The sequence below is a fragment of the Mustela nigripes genome, chromosome 9, assembly GCF_022355385.1.
Source record: "Mustela nigripes isolate SB6536 chromosome 9, MUSNIG.SB6536, whole genome shotgun sequence".
In the NCBI taxonomy this organism is placed as follows: Eukaryota; Metazoa; Chordata; class Mammalia; order Carnivora; family Mustelidae; genus Mustela; species Mustela nigripes.
In genome coordinates this window covers 69,655,156-69,676,923 of record NC_081565.1, presented here as the reverse complement: position 1 = coordinate 69,676,923, position 21,768 = coordinate 69,655,156, and positions in this window count along the sequence as shown.

Here is a 21,768-nt window from a genome sequence, read left to right as displayed (position 1 = left end):
AAGAGGAGGAGGGAGAAGAGGGGGAGGAGGAAGTCCTGAATACCTCACAAGGCTCATCTCAGTTGGCACCAGCTATAAAATTTTCCCTAACCCTTCTCTCTTCTCCTTCCTGGTAGAAGACTCCTTTATCTGTGTTTTTATTGTGTGCGTATTCCTACTTCCTTTATAGTTCACATCACTTCACTTCATTATAGTTGTTTGCAGGTCTCACTAAACTATGACCTGCTCAGGGGCTGAGGCAATACCCTGTTTTGTTATTTCTATTAGAAATACTCCATAGTAGACTTCAGTGAGTTTGGTGTGTGAAAGAATGAGAGACATCTTAGAGCTAGCTACTGTTGTCAATACAGTGTAAGAGGATTTTGCCCCAGAATCTGTTCTTCAGGCCTTTTGTTATCCTGAAAACAGCTGTCCTCATGTGGCTCATCCCAGGGACAGTGAGGAGGATGGGAGTGAGAGAGCATGGAGGACTGTCCTTAGAAAATGGAGGACATATGAGAATCTACTCTTATCTGTATGGAATTTCTTCAAATAGAAGCCTATTATCTTGCTAGGGCTTTTGGAAAATACTCCTTCTCGGAGACGATACAACCACGTGTAGTATAAAATCCAGGACCAGACTTATGTGGTGACCCAGGTCAGCTGGGAAGATGTCCTGGGGTTCTGAGAACATCTTGCTCTACCAAAAGCCATCTCTGCTACCTCTGGGTGGCTGCCTAAGATGTTCGTTTGAAGGCTTTAGTATAAGGCTTAAGGGTTAGATGTCTGTAAACTGTGTGAGATGTATTCCTGCGAAGGATGATATTTTAAGCTTTTGTTACTTACACCTTACTGAGAGTCATATAATATGGTTCTTGAAAGCAGGTTTTCAGAGGCCAGTGGAGAAAACCTATCAAGACATTGGTGCCAAGAGTGAAAAGGAAAACGTACCTAAAAGGGTGATAGAACAATAAAAAGAATGTTTCTTTTATCACAATCCTGCCAGCATTGAATAGACAAAGTAGATACTCTTTAATTTTAGGACTGCTTTAATTTTAGGACTAAGATGACTTTTTAGGATATCACTTATTATTTAAAATAGAGGCATTGAGAACATTGGGGATTTCATCGTCAGTGCTCTATGAGTTATGGCTGAGTGATCTAGAGAAGTCACTTACCCTCTCTGAGCTTCAGTTTTGTTCTTTCATAATAGAGACACACTAACACCTGAGCTGCTTAGATCATGGGGTGATTGTGAGGTTGCTTCCAGTAAACTTCTTGAGAAAGTAGCAAATCATTTACACTTGCTGTTAGTGTAGGAGAAGTGCTGTGAACCTCCCCTACTGATCCTCAGTGGAGGTTATTTTTTGTGAGATCATATATATATATATATATATATATATATAGAAGTTCCTTCAAAATTTAAAGGAACAAGACCTGAAAGGTGTGTGTGTGTGTGTATATATATATACACACAGAGATTAGACATGCAGAGTTTCCTTTCTAAGGAGTATGGTGTGTGTGAGCATTTGTGACCCACAGTACGTGTCACTTTGTTGCTCTGTTCCAGAGATTACCAGGCAATTCACAGATGTGGCAGGATACCTGTCCTGTGTCCTTGTGTAACTCTCAGCATGTACAGGGCTTTTCCCTAGAACAGCACCATGAGGTCCTTAAGGACGGAGACCAGGACTTAACAGGTGTTTGTGTCTCTTGGCTTCCAAAAGTAACTATTTATTAAATGAAAATATGGCTGAGATTGCATGTCAGGATGAGGAAGAAGTGGTGCCTCTTGGCAGGTCTGATCTTCCAGGCAGGTGACCTGTTCCTGCAGAACTGAAAGGAGACTCTGCTGGGCCAGGGTGAAGGCTGTCTTACCCTTTCACAGATGACCAAGTTCATAATGCTAGGCCAGGGGTGTCAAATAAAGGGCATCCCAGTTTAAGAAAGACATGAGAAGTTAGGAGGCAGTTCAGAGGACAGCTGCCGTGAAGATAAAAGAGTTTAGAAAAGAAGATGGAGGAAGAGTGGGATTATTTAAACCTGACAAAAAGGAACATGGAAAAACTGTCACAGGTAGTTGATTTTCAAACATACGTGGGGATCATAATATAGGGTGGAGCTTCTCAAAGGCTTTTCCTGGCAAGGCACTCCTAGGAAAGGATATACAAGGCCCACAAGGGCATCCAGGTGAGGATCTTCAAGACTACATCCTGCAGGAAGGCTGTGACACTCCTGGGTCCCACCCTGCCACCAGAGGAGGGGATCAACAGCTTACTTAGCAGCCTGAAACCTATCCCAGCCTTTGGGGAGTTTATGAACTGTATGTTTGTGCTACTCCCCAAATTCTTATGTTGAAACCCTAATCCCAATGTGATGGTATTAGGAGATGGGGACTTTGGGAGGTGATTAGGTCATGATGGAGGGGCCCTCATAAATGAGTTTAGTGTCCTTAGAAAAGAGACCCCAGAAACCTCTCACCCAGTTTTTCTGCAACATCAGGTTGTAGGGAGAAGAGGAACCTCCGTGTGAACCAGGAGGTAAGTCTCAACAGACACTGAATCTGCGGTGCATTGATCTTGGAATTCCCATCCTCCAGAACTATGAAAAATACATGTGTGTCATTTAAACCACCCGGTCTATGGCATTTGTTACAGGGATGCAACTCACTGAGAAGGGACTGGTACACCTATTAGGGTATTGATGTACAGGACACAGTATTTTAGGTAGAATAAGAACTGTGTCAAAATTTTATGAAAGACTGCAATGAAAGAAGAAAACACTTTATTCTTCAATATGAAATATATTGGATTATTTTGTCAAAGGGTGTGTGTGTGTGTGTGTGTGTGTGTGTGTGTGTTGGCTTGTCCTCAAACCTTTTATGTACTTTAACTTCACTAACTTTAGGAATATGAGTGCTACAGAGTTACCCCCAAGACCATTTGAAGGTTTAATTATTTACATTTATTTTATATTGATTTTAGTTTTAGGATTATTGAATAATGCATTATTGAGTTTAATTGAGTTAGCCTCTCTAATGGAAGATACTAAAGGCAGAATAAAACAAAAACTGAAATGTGCTGTGCAACATGTACAAAACTAAGTAAGTGTGAAAGAACTTTAAGGGTTCATGTAAGGTAAACACGTTTTCTTTTAAAGGTTTTATTTATTTGGCAGAGAGCACACAATCAGGGGAGCTGCAGGCAGAGGCAGTGGGGGAAGCAGGATCCCCATAGGGCAAGGAGCCCGATGTGGAGCTTGATCCCAAATCCTCAGATCATGACCTGAGCTGAGGGTGGTTACTTATCCGACTGAACCACCCAGGTGTCCCAGGCAAACACGTTCTATATGAAAGCTGGATCTGAGGACCTATGTGATCCTGAGTGTAAATGTCAGGGTACAAGCAAAAATTCCAGATAGTCTTGCAGACTTTCAAGGCACAGATCTGGTAAGACCCAAGTCAAGATCTCAAACAGTAAACAGTAAAGGGGGAATATGAATTATAAATGGAACAAACAGAAGATTTCATACGTTTCATAAATGATGAAAAGGAGTAGGAAAATAGGATGGCAGACCTGAGGGACCTAGGAGGGGAGGAGGGGTCTTCTGAACTAGCGAGTGGGGGAGGGGCTGTGGACACACCTTGTTCAATTGTCCCCTCCCTCACCCTCAGAAACCCTTTGTGACAGTGCTTTGTGATGTAAGCCTGGGGAGGATATATATTCAGCATGTGCACAGTATAGGCTGTCTTGTGTTTCAGACAATGAACATCAAACATTGGAGTGTTCTCTCATTTCTGAATAGCGATACTAAACCATGTCTGAGCTTTGGTTCAACGTGCTTGGAAACTGATCCCAACTTCACCTTCCTGTGTGGGTTGGGATTGCTTCTGTTCTGTGCTACCTGGTGGGGAATCCATTTCCAACTTGTAAAACCAAAACTACCCAAAAGGTAAGAAATCCTGTGTGGCGGGGAGACTCAACATAGATTATTATGATTTACATTTCTAATACCAAATTAATCTATTTTTAAGATTGTATTTAAGAGAAAGCAAGTGAGCAGAGGTGGGGGGGGGCACAGGGAGAGCTAAGCAGGGAGTGCAATGTGGGGCTAGATCCCAAGACCCTGGAATCCTGACCTGAGCCCAAGGCAGACACTTAACCAACTGAGCCATCCAGCACCCTAATCCCAGGTTTTAACAGGAGTTTGGTAGAGTCAGAGAAGCACCTAAAATGGGAAGTCTTAAGAGAACAGACATTCACTCCTCTAGGAAAAGAGGCCTGGCAGGGATAAGGATTAAGAAAGGATTAAGGTTTTTACTTGAAACTACAGTCTATCTGGGTGTGGTGGTGGTTCTTGGATAAAATCCCAAACACAGGGAATCTGTAGTCCTGGATTGGGTGATTTTGAGAGGAAGAGGTCTGTGTAAGAGAACAGGGTTTCCCAGCACTTGATCATATCGAGTCACATTCCCATGTCCAACATCATTTGATCAAGCCTTCCTTCGTGCTGGGCTGATCAGAAGAACACTGCTAAGTCTCTGAGAAGAGAGGTTGGAGCTCTGACCTAGGATACAGGGTCCTACATGAGGCAGCACGGGTGTGACTGTTGGGCTTCCTTTTCTATGTCCTCATTGAACAAAGGACTTCTGATTGGGAATACCAAGTGTGGACCTCCCAGACAAAGTCGTCCCCTGAATTTTTCAAAGAAGTAAGTATTGACAACATTTTATCACCTTAAAAACTGAAAAAAGCAAGGAACACAATGCTCTATTAAAGTCCTAGAATTCTGAGGCACCTGGGTGGCTCAGTGGGTTAAGCCTCTGCCTTTAGCTCAGGTCATGATCTCAGGGTCCTGGGATGGAGCCCCTCGTAGGGCTCTCTGCTCAGCAGAGAGCCTGCTTCCCCTTCTCTCTCTGCCTGCTTCTCTGCCTACTTGTGATCTCTGTCAAATAAATAAAGTTAAAAAAAAAAAGTCCTAGAATTCTTGGATGAAGAATGTTTCCATTTCCAAGAAAAGAGTAAGGGTCCCAACCCCCCTCATTCTTTTCATTTTTCTTCTAGCGTCAAGGCAGAGCCAAGAGGAGGAGGAAAGGTGGGACTCTGGAAGGTAAGGTTCTGCCTATTCCACCTGAGCTCTCCAAGACTGATCCTTGCTGTCCTCTCCATGAGGGCCCAGTCCCTGATCTCTGAGGATGTGAGCCACTAGGTACATTCCCTCAGAGGAGAGGCTTATGGAAATGCAGCCAGAGTGCAAAACCCTTCTCAGATTCCCTGCTTTGACCATTACTGAGTATGAGGCAGTGATGGTCTGGACAAAGGGTGCTGCCCAATGGGTGACCATGTGAGATTTCAAGAGTCAGAACTTCTGTCTCCTGACTTTGTGAGAGCTCTGTGACATCATGGATACTCAGAAGTCTTCCCTGACCTCTCTAATTCAGAGAGGTGGTCTGATCATCACATGGATAAATTACATGAAAGTACTTTATACATGAAGCAAGATTACTAACCAGCTTTACATCATTGGCCATTTCCCCTCATCTATTTATTATTAGGGCTTTCAGAGTCCCAACATTCCAAGGATGTCCCATATGGGGACTCCTGTATCAATACCTGTGTTTCTACTTTCACTATATAACTTCTGTTTCCTCAGACAACAGATGGTACCAATGGGAAGTGGAGGAGACCCAGAAGCTGATCTCTACTTTAAGAAGGTGACCAGTTTTTACCCTCGATCCTGTTGCCTCTTAGAGCACGTTTTGTGCAATTGCAGGATTCACTGCAGTCTGTCATAGCCATGGGAGGGGGTTGCCATAGGAGCAGGTATTGGGGTGAAGGCTACTGAGTACACTGTGAAGTCATAAAGGTGGGGCATTGTGAAGGGGCATCAGGCTTCAAGTGGTGCTTCCCTTGTCAGGCCTCTTCCCCTCGTTCTGGTCCTGGCTGCAGTTTTGTACCTCCTGTCTCCTACAGCCTCCTTTGCCAGGCATCATGATACCATACACTTCCATCAACCGTTATGTCCAGAGCACCACCTGTGAGGTATGTAATAGCACAACTGCTAAGATCAATCGGCTGCTGTTCCTACAGGCCCTGGAAGATTCTACTCCCTTGGCTTCCACAGCTCCTGTGACTTCTTCATCGTTCACTTTCTCCCCTGACTTCTCAGCAGTCCCTCCAGGAGAGCTAATACCAGCTTTGCTGCCTGAGCCTTCCCCACCACCTGGCTCGAACTTCTCAACTAACCCAGTGATCCCTGTCAGCTGATTTTTTTCCACCCTCACCACTGGGTGATTCTTTGCCATAAGAGCCCTTTCCTCCCTTGGATTCCAAATTCCCAAGGCACCATTTCCCAACCCAGCCCCCTCCCCTTCCTCCTGTCCAACCCCATCATGCCCATTCAGTGGACTGTAATATCCAAACAGTATCCAAAACCTACCATTTCCGAAGAAGTCAGCCCCTTACCGGAGTTGTCTCGGAGGGTGAATCCCACTGAGACTTTTGCTCGTCATCATGCACCACCAACCCGGTATGTGTCACCACCGCCAGACTGCAATTTATCTGTGATTCAATCTAAACTGATTTCCATCTCAAGGAAGCCTGTTCCAGAGAGCTCACCCCCAGAGAGCTTCTGTGGGTTGTCTACTTATGTCCCAACAATCATAGGCATTGACCCCTCCAGCTTGTCAGTTTTAGACCTCCCTTGGTGGCAAACTCATGCCAAGACTTCTTCCCTTCAGCCCTGGCTCCACATGATTTCCATCGAGTTCTGGCCCTCCATTCCTCAGAGACTTCTTCCAGGGGAGACCCTTCAGCCAACCTTGCAGAGCCTGGTAACCTCTCACTTCTCAGTCCTGATGCCCTGGCACTTCTAGAGAAACAATTTCAAAAGAGGTGTGACTTCCTCATGTGGAAGGAAACAAAGGGCTCTTTTCCAAAGCAAACATTGCTGATAAGCATGATTTGGCATCCTCCCTCCCTTTCTAGAGCAGCAAAGGCCAATCAAAGGAGCTGCATATGCACCAGCAGCACCCATATCCTACAACCTTGGAGGAGGGCCATTTACAGCAATCCCCCACTCAGCTCTTCTGGGGTCTCCAAACTCCACATAGTGAGTCCTTCTTCCCTGCTACTGATGCTTCAGATAAAATCTCGAATGCCTCCCCAGAGCAGGAATCCCCAGTAGTTCCCCATCCGCTTCCTCCATCCTTGCCTTAGAACCTGCCTCAACTCCTGCCTCAAACCCAGCCCCTACCTATCCCTTATGTCCAGCCCCAGGCCCACCTTCAATCCCCACTCTCAATCCTGCCATCTGGTCCTCTACCCGACATCAAGATCTGTGGAGTGTGTTTTCACAGACCTCAAAATGATTCCGAGAGTCTCATGTCAACAGAAATGCAACATCTGGAATGGAATGTGTTGCAAAAGGTACAGAAACATGTGTGGGGTTTACCCACTGTTGTCCAAAGATCCTAGGAGGATTACTGTCCTTTAGTTCCTAACCCTTCTCCCAAACCCTAGGCCTCCCAGACCCATGCTGCTATCTCTATCCCTCCTGCACAGTTTCCTCTCAGTGATGAGATTCAGAAAAAACCAGAGCGTCACCTTCAAAAGAGGCTCATCCAACACTGGTGGGGCCTGCCCCGCAGGATACATGAGTCTCTCACATGGATGAGTGGTCCGAGTACTCTTCCACAGGTACCTGAGTCTCTATGCCATTGTGGACACTCAGGGATCTCTAATAAGAGTGAGATCAAATTGAGTATGGCTAAAAGTGTGTATGTGGAGGACCCAGAAATGCTTCAGCTAGAGGACAGTGACCTGGTGAGGTACAAAGGTGACCTGGAGAAGGATAACAATGATTTGGAGAAGGACAAAAATCTGGAGAAGGACAATGATGACCTGAAGAAGGATGGGGGACACAATCCCGAGAATGGCCCAAAAGATTATCTGTTGAGTGACCCAGTTAGCTCTTCAGATAATGAAATGGGGTCGGATTCTGAGAAAGAACTTAGGAACCCATCAGTGAAAAACTCCATGGTGTCTGAGGAGACTATGGGTCAGAGACAACTTGAAAATGCCCTGAAGATACATTTACACAGAAAGTCTGAGGAAATCAGTGAGGGTCATTTGCCTGGGACTGTGTGTAATTCATGGAATACTATGAAGCAGACATCACTTCTTTCTGAGAAATCCCAGACTGAAATAAAACAGAGAAGTTTGCCACCATCAGAGGTTGAGGACTACTCCCTGAATACCTTCCAGGAGCTTCGCTTTGTTGAACCTAGTGCAGAACAGAAGCTGGAATTCCATATTAAAAGGTTTAAGAGGGTGACTTGGGGTCTTCCCTTTAGGGTCCTTGAAATCATAGAGCTCTTTTAATTGAAAGAGTCCACATTCCATTCTAGCCTTTCCTCCTCAACCAACATGATTTCTGGGGGAAACTGTAAATCTGGGAGCTTCAACCCCCTTGATGGAAGCTTGAAATCTCTCCATAGAGACATAGTAACAGCAAATTCAGCCCCTATCCTGGATCATCCTCTCCCTGCCACCTTAACTTTGGGGAAGGAAGAACAGAATTCTGAGGCAATCACCCTCTAATATCAACCATCAGTTTGCAGAGGATGTTCTGAAAACCAAGGACAGCAGCCAGCCTCTTAAACCTGTCAGACATGACACCATAGGCAACAGATGGCCCCTAAGGCTGCCTACAAGGCAAAGTGGGTTCAGACGTGAGCCAAAGAGTAAGAGTGCAAATTTCAGTGGTAGGAGAGGAGAGGTAGGAGAGGAGGGCACAACAGAACCTGTTGGGCCCACAGAGTCCAGCGAGATATTCAGGACCAAAGAATTTCATACACATCAATCACAACCTAGCATCTTGACATCCAACAAGCCAGTTATCTCCCAAATTATAAAGTGAAATAATCAAGTCAAAACCAGCATCCCAACAAACATAACAATTCCGCAAGATCCTAAATCACTGAATCTCAAAGAACAATCCTTGAATGAGTTAAAGCTTACGATGGAGAACAGGGAGCATAGCCAGGCCCAAGCCCAATGCACTGGACTGCCCCCTGCCTCAGATTGATTTATAAGGCCTCACTGACTCATGCCCAGGGTGTCTCCCTCGGGGACACAAGAGCTTCCCAGGTGCTGCATGTCCATCCAGAGGACACAGGAATTACTATGGAACAACAGCAGGAGCCCTGGGTCCCTAAGCCTGTCTTAAGGAAGTGCCAGACTAAGACCCCCCCCCCCCCCCACCAGCTGCAAAGACCATGAGGCCTCGGAGCTCCAAGGCACAAGAGCTTGGAGAAGGGGATGCAAGACTGGGAACATCCTAATGGAGAACAGTTTCCCTACTAAATATGTGGCATTGAAGAGGTTCCCTACTCAGGACGTGAAATTGAAGGTAAAGCTGTGAAGCCAGCCTTCCCAGACCCTATCACAGAAGAGTTAGCTGCCTCCTGAAAGCCTTTCACAGAAGGGTCAGCTTCCTTCTGAAAGCCTTTTCAGTAAAAAAATGAAGGATATTTTGCAATGGCTTCCTCCTGGGAAAAAATGTAAAAGGCAAAACTCCCAGGAGAAGCCCAGTCCCCTATCATCTGTGGAAAGCAAGCTGCCTTTACTGGGATGCCCAAAGCTCAGAAAATCATGACAGCCGTTGGGAAGTTCCAAGAGGAGAGAATGAGGCATTGGCATGCAATAGGCAGCACCTGCCTTCAGTAGCCCATTTCCTCCCCAACCAACTTTGGGAAAACTCAGCAGAAAACACAAGTGCAGGCCCAGGTACAGCCTGTCCCAGGGTACCCTTTCAACTACAGGGTTAATGCCCATAAGGAGACGAATACCGGGTCCTGCCAGCAAGAAGCCATTTTTGCTGGCCAAGGCCTTACTGGAAGTAACAGACAGCTCAGAAACAAGGACAGACAGCCTCAGAAAGCTGTGGCATTTCAGGACACAGAGGTATCCCCTCTCCATCCCTTCAGGGAGCCTGCGCCCCACCCAAATGCTGCCTGAGGGCATCAGGCTGCCCTGTGGCCTCCCAGGACTCCTGAAGGAACTGTGTGCAGAGATGTATCTCTACTATTTAGATAGAAAACTTCTCCAGAATTTCCAGTGAGAGGGTTTGGGGGGGCATTTCCTACACCAAAATAATCGCTTGTGAGGAATAAATCTTTCCCTAATAATACTGATGTCTGTTCTGTGTACTGTCTTGGGAGCATGGGTTTTGGGGAACTCAGTTCCTGCTGTTACTGATTGCTTCCTTTGGTTTCTAAAAGGTGACCAATCTCGTGGAGTTCTTGAGAAATATGTATCATGTGCCCCCAAAAGCCCCCAAAAGCCCATTCCCTCTCTGATGAAGTTTGAGGAGATGCACTCTCTCTCCTGTCCCATGGCTTAGACTCCCTGAAATTGTATAGTAGTTCACACCTCTCCCCTCACTCAATGTTTTCCATCTTTTACAGCAAGTCTTCTATATCTGAGGAAGATCAAAGACAGGTATAGTTTTCAGAAAATAATGATTAAGCCACTGTTGTTTCTTCACTGTTAATGTGTTACAGTAGCTTAATCATTATTTGGAAGTCAGTGATCTGAGGATTCCACAGGTGGGTAAACTCAATGTGTTTTCAGGAGGCGGGGTGTTGTTTGGGTTGATTTTGGGCTGGTTGGGGTAGCATCAGAGAATACCCTAGATGATGCTGAAGAATCTTTCCTGTTAGTCACACTAAACTTGACATTGAGGTTTCCAGTGGAAGTGCTTCCCTTTCCTGAGTGGTTCTTCAGGCTGCTGGACTGAGGATGTTTTTTGCAGAACAAAAGCATCACTTAGCTGTTAGTGATAAGACACCTTTGATGAAATGAAAAGGTGAAAGAGGGACCTTGCTGGTAGAACAAAAGTTTATGTCTAATCATCCCCTTCTCAGGACCCTGTCCCTCTCCCCTCCTTCCTCAGTCTGATCCAGGCACCACCACTTTGAGGCAGACTGGAATCTGGCACAGCCTACCGATGCCTTATACCAAAAAGGCATGGTTCTGTTCCTTGAGTATGCAAGTAATACCTGCAGGCTGTCAGGCATGGCATCCCCTTTGGGGGAAGATGATCTTGGTGCCTGCCTTCCATACACACTTGATGACAATATATAAGATACGGCCTTTACTATGGCTAGGATGGCGGTTTGCCACCTTCAATATTCACGGCCTTAGTGGAGCCATGGTAGCTCTTCCCCAGAAGACGTGCAACTTCTGAACCAGAGGTGAGTTCTGGACTGTGTACCAGGATACAGATGTTTGGGGGCTTATCATGGAACTCCACGGAATGCTTTTTTTTGGGGTGGGGGGCATGATGGCACACATTCCCACACTTACAACAGGGCTCTGGAGGGAAGGCAACTCCATCTCAGACTGGGACTCAAAATGGGGTGAGTGTGCTAGAGAACACCTGAGGTAGTCTTCTGGACAGTCTCAGGACTGCTCAGGGCTAAAACAGAAAACCAGGTGTCCATGACCCCTCTCATTACCACACTTGTAGCTTTTTGTCCAGGTTATCATTGACCCTACACTATCTGAATGTTGGGGTCACAGAAAGAATGCAGATTTGATGCAGTGGAGGCCCTGAGGGGGACAATAGGTGGGAAGGGGCCCTGAGCACGGAACTGAAGAAGTGAGGAGGAGGTACAGGTGGCTCTAACATCTATGCAGACAGACCAGCCAATAACGCAGCCTGCTGGTTCCTACATAATCTCATTTTAGGGTCCATTATGGCCAATCCAGTGTACTTCACGCCACCCATAGAGCTTATTACTGGCAATACTTCTGCCACTGGGAATACCATAGTCTGACATTCTGTTCCTTTTCCTCATGCCCTGTCCTTCCAGCTTATATGTCCCTGTTAATTTTTCTACTCCACATCATCCACTTTCCACTTCTTGCCTATCCAGCAAGGCCTTGTTCTTCCTTTCCTCACTGATCGGTTGTCGGGTAACCAACATGTAAAAAGCACCAGTCCAGCATAGGAAATAGAGTCCATGGTACTGTAACAGTGTTATCTGGTGACATGTGGTAGCTGCAGTTGCAGTGAGCACAGCACAGCATAGAGTTGTATACCTGACACTAATGTGATATTGCATCAGCCATTCTTCAATTAAAAAAAAACCCAACAAACAAAAAAATACAGGCTCCAGTACAAGTGGACCCCATCTAATTCCCTTCAGTTCTTCCTGTCTGGAAGAATCTAATCTCTCTGCCTTTTTGGAAGTGCCTTTCTGTATGTAACTGATGACCATTGGATTAAATCTCCCATGTCAAAACTGAGTCTACTCACAACTGAGTCTATTGATGCCACATGAAATTCAGCCCCAGCACTACCTGGAAATCATTCATTCATTCCACAAATCCTTATCCAAGTCCCATTAAGGTGAGCAAAATAAATGGAGTTAGGTCACTATTTCCTTAGTACATTCTCTCCTCAGTGTTCTCAGATCTAATTTGTTTTATTTTAAATTTCATTTGAGAGAGAGCAGGAGCACAATCAGGAGTACTGGCAGAGGTAGAGGGAGAAGCAGGCTTTCTGCCAAGCAAGGAGCAGAACTCAATCCCAGGACACCAGGGTCATTGCCTGAACTGAAGGCAGATTCTCAACTGACTGAGACACCCAGGGTGGCCCTCAGATCTATTCAAATTTCCTTTATTTTCCTCAAACTTAGGCCATCTTCACTTGCCCAGCAGATGTACTGGACCACAGTTCACAGAGGGGCAAGAAAGCAGTGATTGAGCCTCTCAAAAAACAAAACAAAACAAACTCAAATCCTTCCCAAAAAATCTCCCCATTCTTCTTTTCCTCTTCTGATTATATGGAAAGAGGATTCCTTCCCAATCTCAAAGGAAATATACTTTTCTGAAGTGTCTTTATTGAGAGAGAGCTAACTTCTAGTCTTGATGGACTGATCTACCCTTGCCAGGTCTCCTCCTGACCCCTACACCCTGTCCTTATGAGGCACCCAACATCTTTTTTTTTTTTTTTAAATGATTTTCACTACGGAAATGTTTAAACATGTCCAAGAGCATATAGAACAATATAACTTCCCACATATCTGTCACCCAACTTGCACTGTTATCATTGGGTGGGGGCCATACACTGATTAAAGTGGAAACGCCCTTTTAAATCTTGCCATCCATCTCTGAGACATAAGCTATGTGTCCATGTCAAAGCTCTCACATTTCTTTGATATTCATCACCTGTGGAACACCCTTATTCACAACCAGTGTACATAAGGCAAAAGGCACTGGGCTTTAGAGGCTTTGGCAATCAGTTCTGCTCTGCCTTATAGTCAACCCTGAGGAGCCATTTGAGTGAATTCCTCAACCCCACACAAGAAGTAATCTTACGGAGCAAATTCAGGGCAGAATTTCATTGTCCTTAATCACTCAGTAACTGTAATTGCAAAAAGTCAAGAGGAAAACTGTATATGTTGTTAAAGACTTGACACTATGTGTTTTCAAATATTTAGAAGAAAAATATGTCCTGTTATTTTCCAAATAAACTACTATGTTTCACCTTAAATGAAGTAGATCAAAAACTCCCCTCTTTTCAAAATGGCATTAAAAGTAAAAGATTAGATGAAAACTTCTCAATATCATTAATCATCAGGAAAATGCAAATCAAAATATTTACCAAACCTTCAAACCCACAAGGATGACTGAAATCAAAATGAATAGAAATGTTGGTGGGAATGTGAAGAAATTAGAACCCCCACACAATGTTGGTGGGAATGAAAAATGGTACAGCTATTTTAGAAAACAGTATGGCAGTTGTTCAAAATGTTAGGCATAGGGTGAACATAGGACCCAGCAGTTCCACTTCTTGGTATATACTCACAAGAAATGAAAACATAGGTCTACACAAAAACTTGTAAACAAATGTTCATAGCTATCTTATTTATGAGGTCAAAGATGGAAACAATTCAAACATCTGTCAACTGAGAAATGGGTAAATAAAATATAACATATCCCTATGATATAATATTTTTTGGAATAAAAAATAGCCAAAAAGGCCAAAAAGCCAAAACAGGGATAACCTTGAATACACGTTAAATGAAAGAAGCCAGTCACTAATGACCACATATGATTCCATTCACATGAAGTGTCCAGAATAGGGAAATCTAGAAACAGAAAGTAGATTCATCTTAGAGTTGAAGGAAGGAGGGGGGAGGAGAATGATAGCAAAAGTTTGCAGATTTGTTTCTCTTAAGTCATGACAATGTTTTAAAATTGACTGTGGTGATGCCTATACTGAAAATCAAGGAATTATACATGTTAAATGGGTAAATTTTATGGTATGTGAGCTGTATTTCATTAAAGCTGTTAAAACAAGTAAAGGATTTAAAAATTAATGCCTAAGGATGACAAGAAGGGGAGCATAAAGGACAAAAGTTGTCAACACAGTTTTGGAAGATGGAAATCTGGTGGAGGAGTGGAAATTGACTAGCAGAGCAAAGGAAGTGCTGGCAAATCAATTCACACTGTAAAACCCTTGAGACATGCAACCTGGTGGCACTAGAGAAAAAAGAATTAGGGGTTCCATATTGGTAACCATGTTGAACTATTGTTCTTTGTTGTTTGTTTTATATAGCATGTAACTTCTAAAATCTTTTTTTTTTCTTTTTTTTCGAGGGGGGTGGTCTTTGCCAGTTTTGTAAAACTCTGTTGAAATATTAGCATGTTTCAAATGTGCAAAGAGGATCCCAGGTTTCTTGCATTGGACAGAATCTGAGACAACTGTTTTAAAGTTAGCATTGCACACATCTGGGGTCAGGGTATGGTGGAGACAGTAGTTTCTGAAATCAAAGCCAGAAATCTCAAAGGTTGGGTTAAATTCATTTTTAAAATGTATTTAAAAATAAAGTTGTGGTGGGGCACCTGGGTGGCTCAGTGGGTTAAAGCTGCTGCCTTCGGCTCAGGTCATGATCCTGGGGTCCTGGGATCGAGCCCCGCATTGGGCTCTCTGTTCAGTGGGGAGCCTTCTTCCTTCCCTCTCTTTGCCTGCCTCTCTGCCTACTTGTGATCTCTGTCAAATAAATAAATAAAATCTTTAAAGTTGTGGAAAAGTTGCATAGATGGTAAAGCCATAGATGGTAAAGCCATATACCTTTATCCAGATGTACGTATTAAGATTTCGACCTGTTTACAATCTCTCTTTTTCTCCTTCACCTTCTCTACATATAAAACACATATATGCATATGAAAATTATGCATACATTCTTGAATATTTGAGAATATATTTCATGCATCACATACTTTCTCCCTGAATATTTCATAGAGTATTTCTTATTAAAAAGAATATTCTCTGACAGCACAGTAATCTCCTATGGCAAATTTCACATTGATCTTAAACTTTTAACTAATCTCCCACTCAAATTCCATTTTTATCAACTTATCAAGTAATGTCCGGTGTGTGTGTGTGTGTGTGTGTGTGTGTGTGTGTGTGTAAACCTCCTTATAGGAGTTAGTCTAGGATGACATACTACATCCAGTTGCTGTGTATCTTTAGTTTTCCTTTAATTGGGATCAGTTTCTCAGCCTCTTTTAAAATAAGGCCTGGTTTGAAAAATCAATTCGATGTGCCATATTTATAACCCCTTTTCACCTGAAAATTTTTTTGGGTGGAGCTAATCTTGCTCAGACTTTAAAGTATGCTTTTATAGTTTTGAGACCTAGGGGTCTTAGGGACAGTTAAGACCACACTTCCTGTTTAAAAACAATTCCAGAAATTCAAAGATATGTGGAGGGATTTTTCTTAACGTACATACGTCCTGCAGTCAAGGGAGGGTATGTGAAGTGGGGCGGGCTAGAAGTGTGCTTTCCTTTGGGAGAGACAATGGTGAAGCTGTGGACACAGGTTAAGAGAGGAAAAGAAGGCTGTCATTACTGGCAAACCCTCACAGGAAGGTTTGGGTGTCTAGGGCTAACGATTGGGTGGAAAAGGATTGGGTGTCTAGGGCCAAGACTGATTCATCAGCGAGGGAATGTAGGCAAGTCAAGTAAGAAATGATACATGGTTTAATTTCAATAGTTTATAATCTAAATAATGAAGTCATACTGGTTCCAACTATTAAATGACTAGGTAGCGTGGGGAGAGGAAATAAATACATATAGCCATCAACAAAAATGACATTAGTATTTAACAATGGTAGAGATGACAATAAGGTATTTTGGTGAAAAGGTAGAAACTATGTGGGAAAAACAGTTTTCATGGAAGAAATAAACACAGGTAACATTCAAAAAACCAAAAGGTATTGCTAGGTATAGTTACAGTTGTGCTCATTAGACATTGTGCTAGAGGAGCTCACTTCCTAAATCAAGGTGAGTTTGGTCTGCTGTGATGCAGCGCCCTTGCTCTGTAAAATAAAGGAACCTTTAAAAATGTTGGGGGAGAAAGGGGACTTGACAGAGACGGAAAAAGGAGCAGGAGGGAGAGACACTATACGTGTGGAAGAGAACCTGTAGGGCGTGAATAGCCTAAGAGGGATTTGGGGAAATGAAAGAATTACTCAAAGTTTTTAAGCTGTTTGCCTCAGTTCCATGGGTGTGTCTCCCTCTTTGTCATGCTTTCTGTTGCTTGGTACAGGCTGTTCTGCTTTCTCATGCTTTTTAGTGAACTTTTGAATACTTTTTGGTATTCAGTACTTTTGGATACTTTTGAGGATCTATGGGGGTGGAGCTGCGGCTGAGTCTATTTCTGACTTCATACAGGGAAAAATGCATGAGGGAGAGCTGCAGCTGAAGGCAGAGTAGATCTTGAGGGTGTAAATCCCGGGGTAGAGCAAACCTTCAGAGATGAATTGATGATAAGGTAAATATATGTGTGACTAGGTAGAGCAGGAAGGTAGGTTGGAGGTATCTAACAGGCCAGGAAGGATGGACAAATCTGCTGGGCTGGATAATGGGGGAAGGGTTGCATGTGAGTTTCTCTCTCCTGTGCTGTCCCCTCCCCAGCACTCAGGAACCTTTGGTGTCTATACTAAAGCCCTGTGATGTGGGCATGGAATTCTTGTCTAGCACATGGATTCTCCATGTCCAGCTGCCTGAGGCAGGAGTGCACTTGCAATGATGTGAATCATCTTTGTCTGAGAAGCCTTATTGCACCATGGCTGAACTCCAATTACACTTGCTCAGTCTTCCCATCCTTGCCTTCCTGGGTCGGGTGGGGCTCCTTCTTCTGGTGCTGTGCTACCAAAAGAGGAAACCATGTTTACCAGTATTTGGGAAACAGAGATGTCAATCAGGTAAGTAAAGCCCCTCAGAGATACTAAATCTTTCTTTTCAAATAGATGAATTTGAAAACAACTTCCAAATGATGCTTTTGCTGAATCTTACAAATTTTAAGTAGTTTTTTTTTTCTATTTTATTTTATTTTATGAGTCTCTATACTCAGTGTAGAACCCAAGACAGGGCTTGAACTCATGACCCTGAGATCAAGACCTGAGCTGAGACCAAGAGCCAGATGCTTAACTGATTGAGCCACCTAAGTGCCCCTTCAGTAGTATTTTAATTTTCATTTGGTTTAAAATATATTTTTTTTCTTTTGAGTCTCCTTTCTTGGCCTGTGTATTAGTTGTGTGTCATTTAATCTAATCTAAACATGTTGGGATTTCCAGCTATCTTTCTGTAGTTGATTTCTAGTTTAAGTCTACTATGGTCTGAAAACATACTGTGTGTGATTTCTTTTTTTTTTTTTAATTTTTTAAAAAAAATTTTATACTAACATATAATGTATTATTAGTTCTAGAGGTACAGGTCTGTGAATTGCCATGTGTGTGATTTCTATTTTATATTTGTTAAGGTGTGTTTTGTGGTCCTAAATATGGTCCCTCTTAGCGAATGTTCCATGTGAGCTTGAGAAGTATGTGTATTCTGTGGTTGGATGAGGTATTCTATAAATGTCAATTACAGCAAGGTGATTGATGATGTTGTTTGGGTCAACTTTATCTTTACTGGTTTTCTGCCTGCTGAATCTGCCCATTTATGAGAGAGTGCTGCTGAGATCTCCAACAATATCAGTGGATTCATCCATTTTTTTCTTTTTTTTTTTTTTGCAATTATACTAGTTTTTGCTTCACATATTTTGATACTATGTTTTTACATGTGTACCTGTTAGCGAGTGTTCTATCTTCTTGGATAATTGACCTCTTTGTTGTTATATAATGCTTTTCTTTACCCCTGATAATTTTCCTGTTGTGAAGTCTGTCCAAAATAATAGAGTTGCCCCTATTTTCTTTTCATTAGTGTTAGCATGGTATATTTTTTTCCGTTTCTTTGTTTTTAATCTATCTGTATCTTTATATTTAAAGTGAATATTTTATAGACAACATAAAATTAGTTCTTTTTTTCAATGTGCTCTGACAGTCTCCTTTTTTAATTGGTGAATTTAGACCAGTTCCACTTAGTGGTATTATTTTTTTTAAGGTTTTATTTATTTATTTGACACAGAGAGAGAGAGAGACAGCACAAGTAGGCAGAGCAGCAGACAGATGGAGAGGGAAAAGCAAGCTCTCCACTAACCAGGGAGTCCCATGCAGGGTTCAGTCCTAGGACCCCGGGAACATGACCTGAGCCGAAAGCAGCCACTTAACCTACTGAGCCACCCAGGTGTCCCAGGTGTATTTTAGGTATAGTAGGATTAATATCTTTATCTTGTCTGTACTGTTTGCTATTCATTATACCTCTCCTTCCCCTCTTTTTCTGCTTTTAAACAAGTATTATATATAATTGTATTTTCTCACTTTTGTTAGTCTTTCAATTATTCTGTTTAAAAGTCTTTTAGTGGTTGTCCCAGTGTTTGTAATATATATTTACAACTACTCTTAAGTCCACTTACATAAAATGTTATAACACTTCATAGTGTAGGAGTGTCCAATTCCTCCTGTCCCTTGTAGCATTGATGCCATTCATTTTACTTATCCATATACTAAAATCACCCAACACATTATTATTATTAGGACAACTGAGAATAAGAAAAATTAAAGTTTTATTTGATCATCATTTATTCCTTCATTTCCTTTATGTAGATCTGAGTTATTTTCCTTCTCCTCAAAGAACTTCTTTTAACATTTATACACAATAGGTCTGTTGCTGATGAATTCCCTATTTTATTTGTGTACGTTTTTATTTCTTTTTTACTTTTGCAGGATAATATCACTAGATATAAAATTTTGGATTGATGGTTGTTTCTTTCAACACTAAACATTTCACTCCAATTTCTTCGTTTCATGGTTTATGATAATATGTCATAGTTTATATGTTTTTCCCTCTAGAGGTAGGGTTTATATTTCCCCCTGGATTCTTTCAAAATTTTATCTTTCATTTTCCTACAGTTTGAATATGATTTGTCCAGGTATAGACTTTTTTAGTATTTCTCTGCTTGGTGTACTCTGAACTTCCAAAATGTATCACTAACTTGTTATTAATCTTGGGAAACCCTTGGCTATTATTACTTCAAACATTTTTTCTGTTCTGTCTTCTTCTGGTATTCCAATTACATATCTATTATACAGTTTGAAACACAGTTCTTGGATATTCTAGATTTATCTAGATTGGATATTCTAGATTAGCACTAATAAAATTCTTTTTCTCTTTATATTTCAGTTTGGAAAGTTTCTACTGTCATATATGCAAACTCATATATTCTTTCCTTACTGTATGGAACCTACAGATAAGTCAATCAAAGGCACTGTTCATTTGTCATACTGCTTTTGTTTTCTAACATTTTCTTTTGATTCTTTCAGGGGATTTCACTCTGTTGGCTGTTCTTGTATGTTTTGTATGTTGTATACCTTTTCCATTAGAGCCCTTTACATAATAATTGTGGTTATTTTAGATTCCACATACGAGAATTCTGAAATTTGTCATATCTGAATATGTACCTGATGCTTGGTTTGTCTTATCAGTTTGCTTTTTCTTGCCTTTAGCATGGCTTTAAAAGTTTCTTTGAAAGCCAAACATGATGTCTTAAGTAATCAGAACTGAAATAAACAGATCTTTAATGTGAAATATTACGTTAATCAGGTCAGGTGTTGGGGTGGGTTCAATATTTATGGTAGCTATGCATATCAGAGCCTGCAGTTTCCTCTAATGTCCTTGTTTTTGTCTCCCCTAGTGTCTTTAGGTTTCCCTAACTTTCCCTAAATAGAAACTATACCTTGCAGCTCTGTTTAGCTATGAGCCTGTTCCTACACCAGAGGTAGCAAGGTGTCAGGGGAGGAAATATGATTAACATTCATCTTTTAATGGGCTTATGTCCCTGGACTATGATGTTCACTAGTGTTTAAAGGTTTTTGTTTTGTTTTGTTCCACTCTGTCAATGAGAAGCCTAGAGGGGGCTGCTGTATTTGGGTAATTTACCTTCTCCCATGGGGCACAACACTCTGGTAGGCTTTTCCCATTGAGTAGGTTTATGTTATGGAAAACACTCTGGAAATACTTCACAATGTTTTCAGAATGGGTTACCTTTCTCTTTTCTCTCCAACACTACATTCCCCTGACAGAAACGAGCAATTTTTTTTTTTTTTTTTGGTAACTCTATTGTAAGAACTAGGTTGGGTTACTGGTAATGTAACCCATAAATAAATGGGGGTTCCCCCATTAGATTATGATCCCAGGAGTTTCTCACTCTCATGCTAACCCATATGCATCCTCCAGCAATTTGTCAAAGTGTCAGTTTAAGTGTTCCTACCAGGAGAGCTGTGTTGAGCCTCCAGTGCCTTCTGTTTCAGGTAAGTGAATCTTAGGTATGATTTTCTGCACTGACGCTCTCAGAAGATTTGAGATAGTGGTTTACCACTATGGTTCCAAGAAATGTCATTGGGTTTTAGTCTGTTCAGCATTTTTACTTCTTTCACAGACTGAAGTGATGACTCCTAGGCTTTTTATTTTATTTTATTTATTTATTTTTTAAAAGATTTTATTTATATGACAGAGATCACAAGTAGGCAGAAAAGAAGGCAGAGAAAGAGGAGGAAGCAGGCTTCCCACTGAGCAGAGAGCCCGATGTGGGGCTCAATCCCAGGACCCTGGGATCATGACGGGTGCCAAAGGCAGAGGTTTTTAACCCACTGAGCCACCCAGGTGCCCCTCCCAGGCTTTTTAAATATTAGATCTGGAACCAGAAGTTGCCCTTCAGAGAATGACTATTTTCCTCTTCCTCTTCCCACATTTCTAAATGAGTTTGGTAGGGTCAGAGAAACACCTAAAATGGGAAGTCTAAGGAAAGAATAGACATTAACTCCTCTAGGAAAGGAGATCTGATGAAGATGTGGCGAAGGATTAAGGGAAGCACTAATGTTTCCACTTGAAACACATAGTCTATTTGGGTATGGTGGTAGGTCTTGGGTAAAAGCCCAAACATAATGATTCTGCAGTTCTAAATTAGGTTATTTGGAGAGTATGAGGTCTGTGTAAATAAACAAATTTTCCCAGGTCTTGATCATGAGTCACATTATGATGTCAAGCATCACTCAATCAAGCCTGCCTTTATGTTGGGCTGATCAGGAGAACAGTGCTGAGCCTCTGAGAAGAGACTGGGGTCTGAGCTATAGCCTAGGATACAGGGTCTACCTAAGGGAGCACAGATGTGACTCTCAGGCTTCAGTTTCTATGTCCTGATTGAACAAAGAACTTCTGAGTGAGAATATCAAGTGTGGACCTCCCAAATAAAATCCTCCTTTGTTTTTCAAAGTAAATATGGAAAATATTTTATCACCCTAAAAATTGAGAAAAGCAAGGAACACAAAAT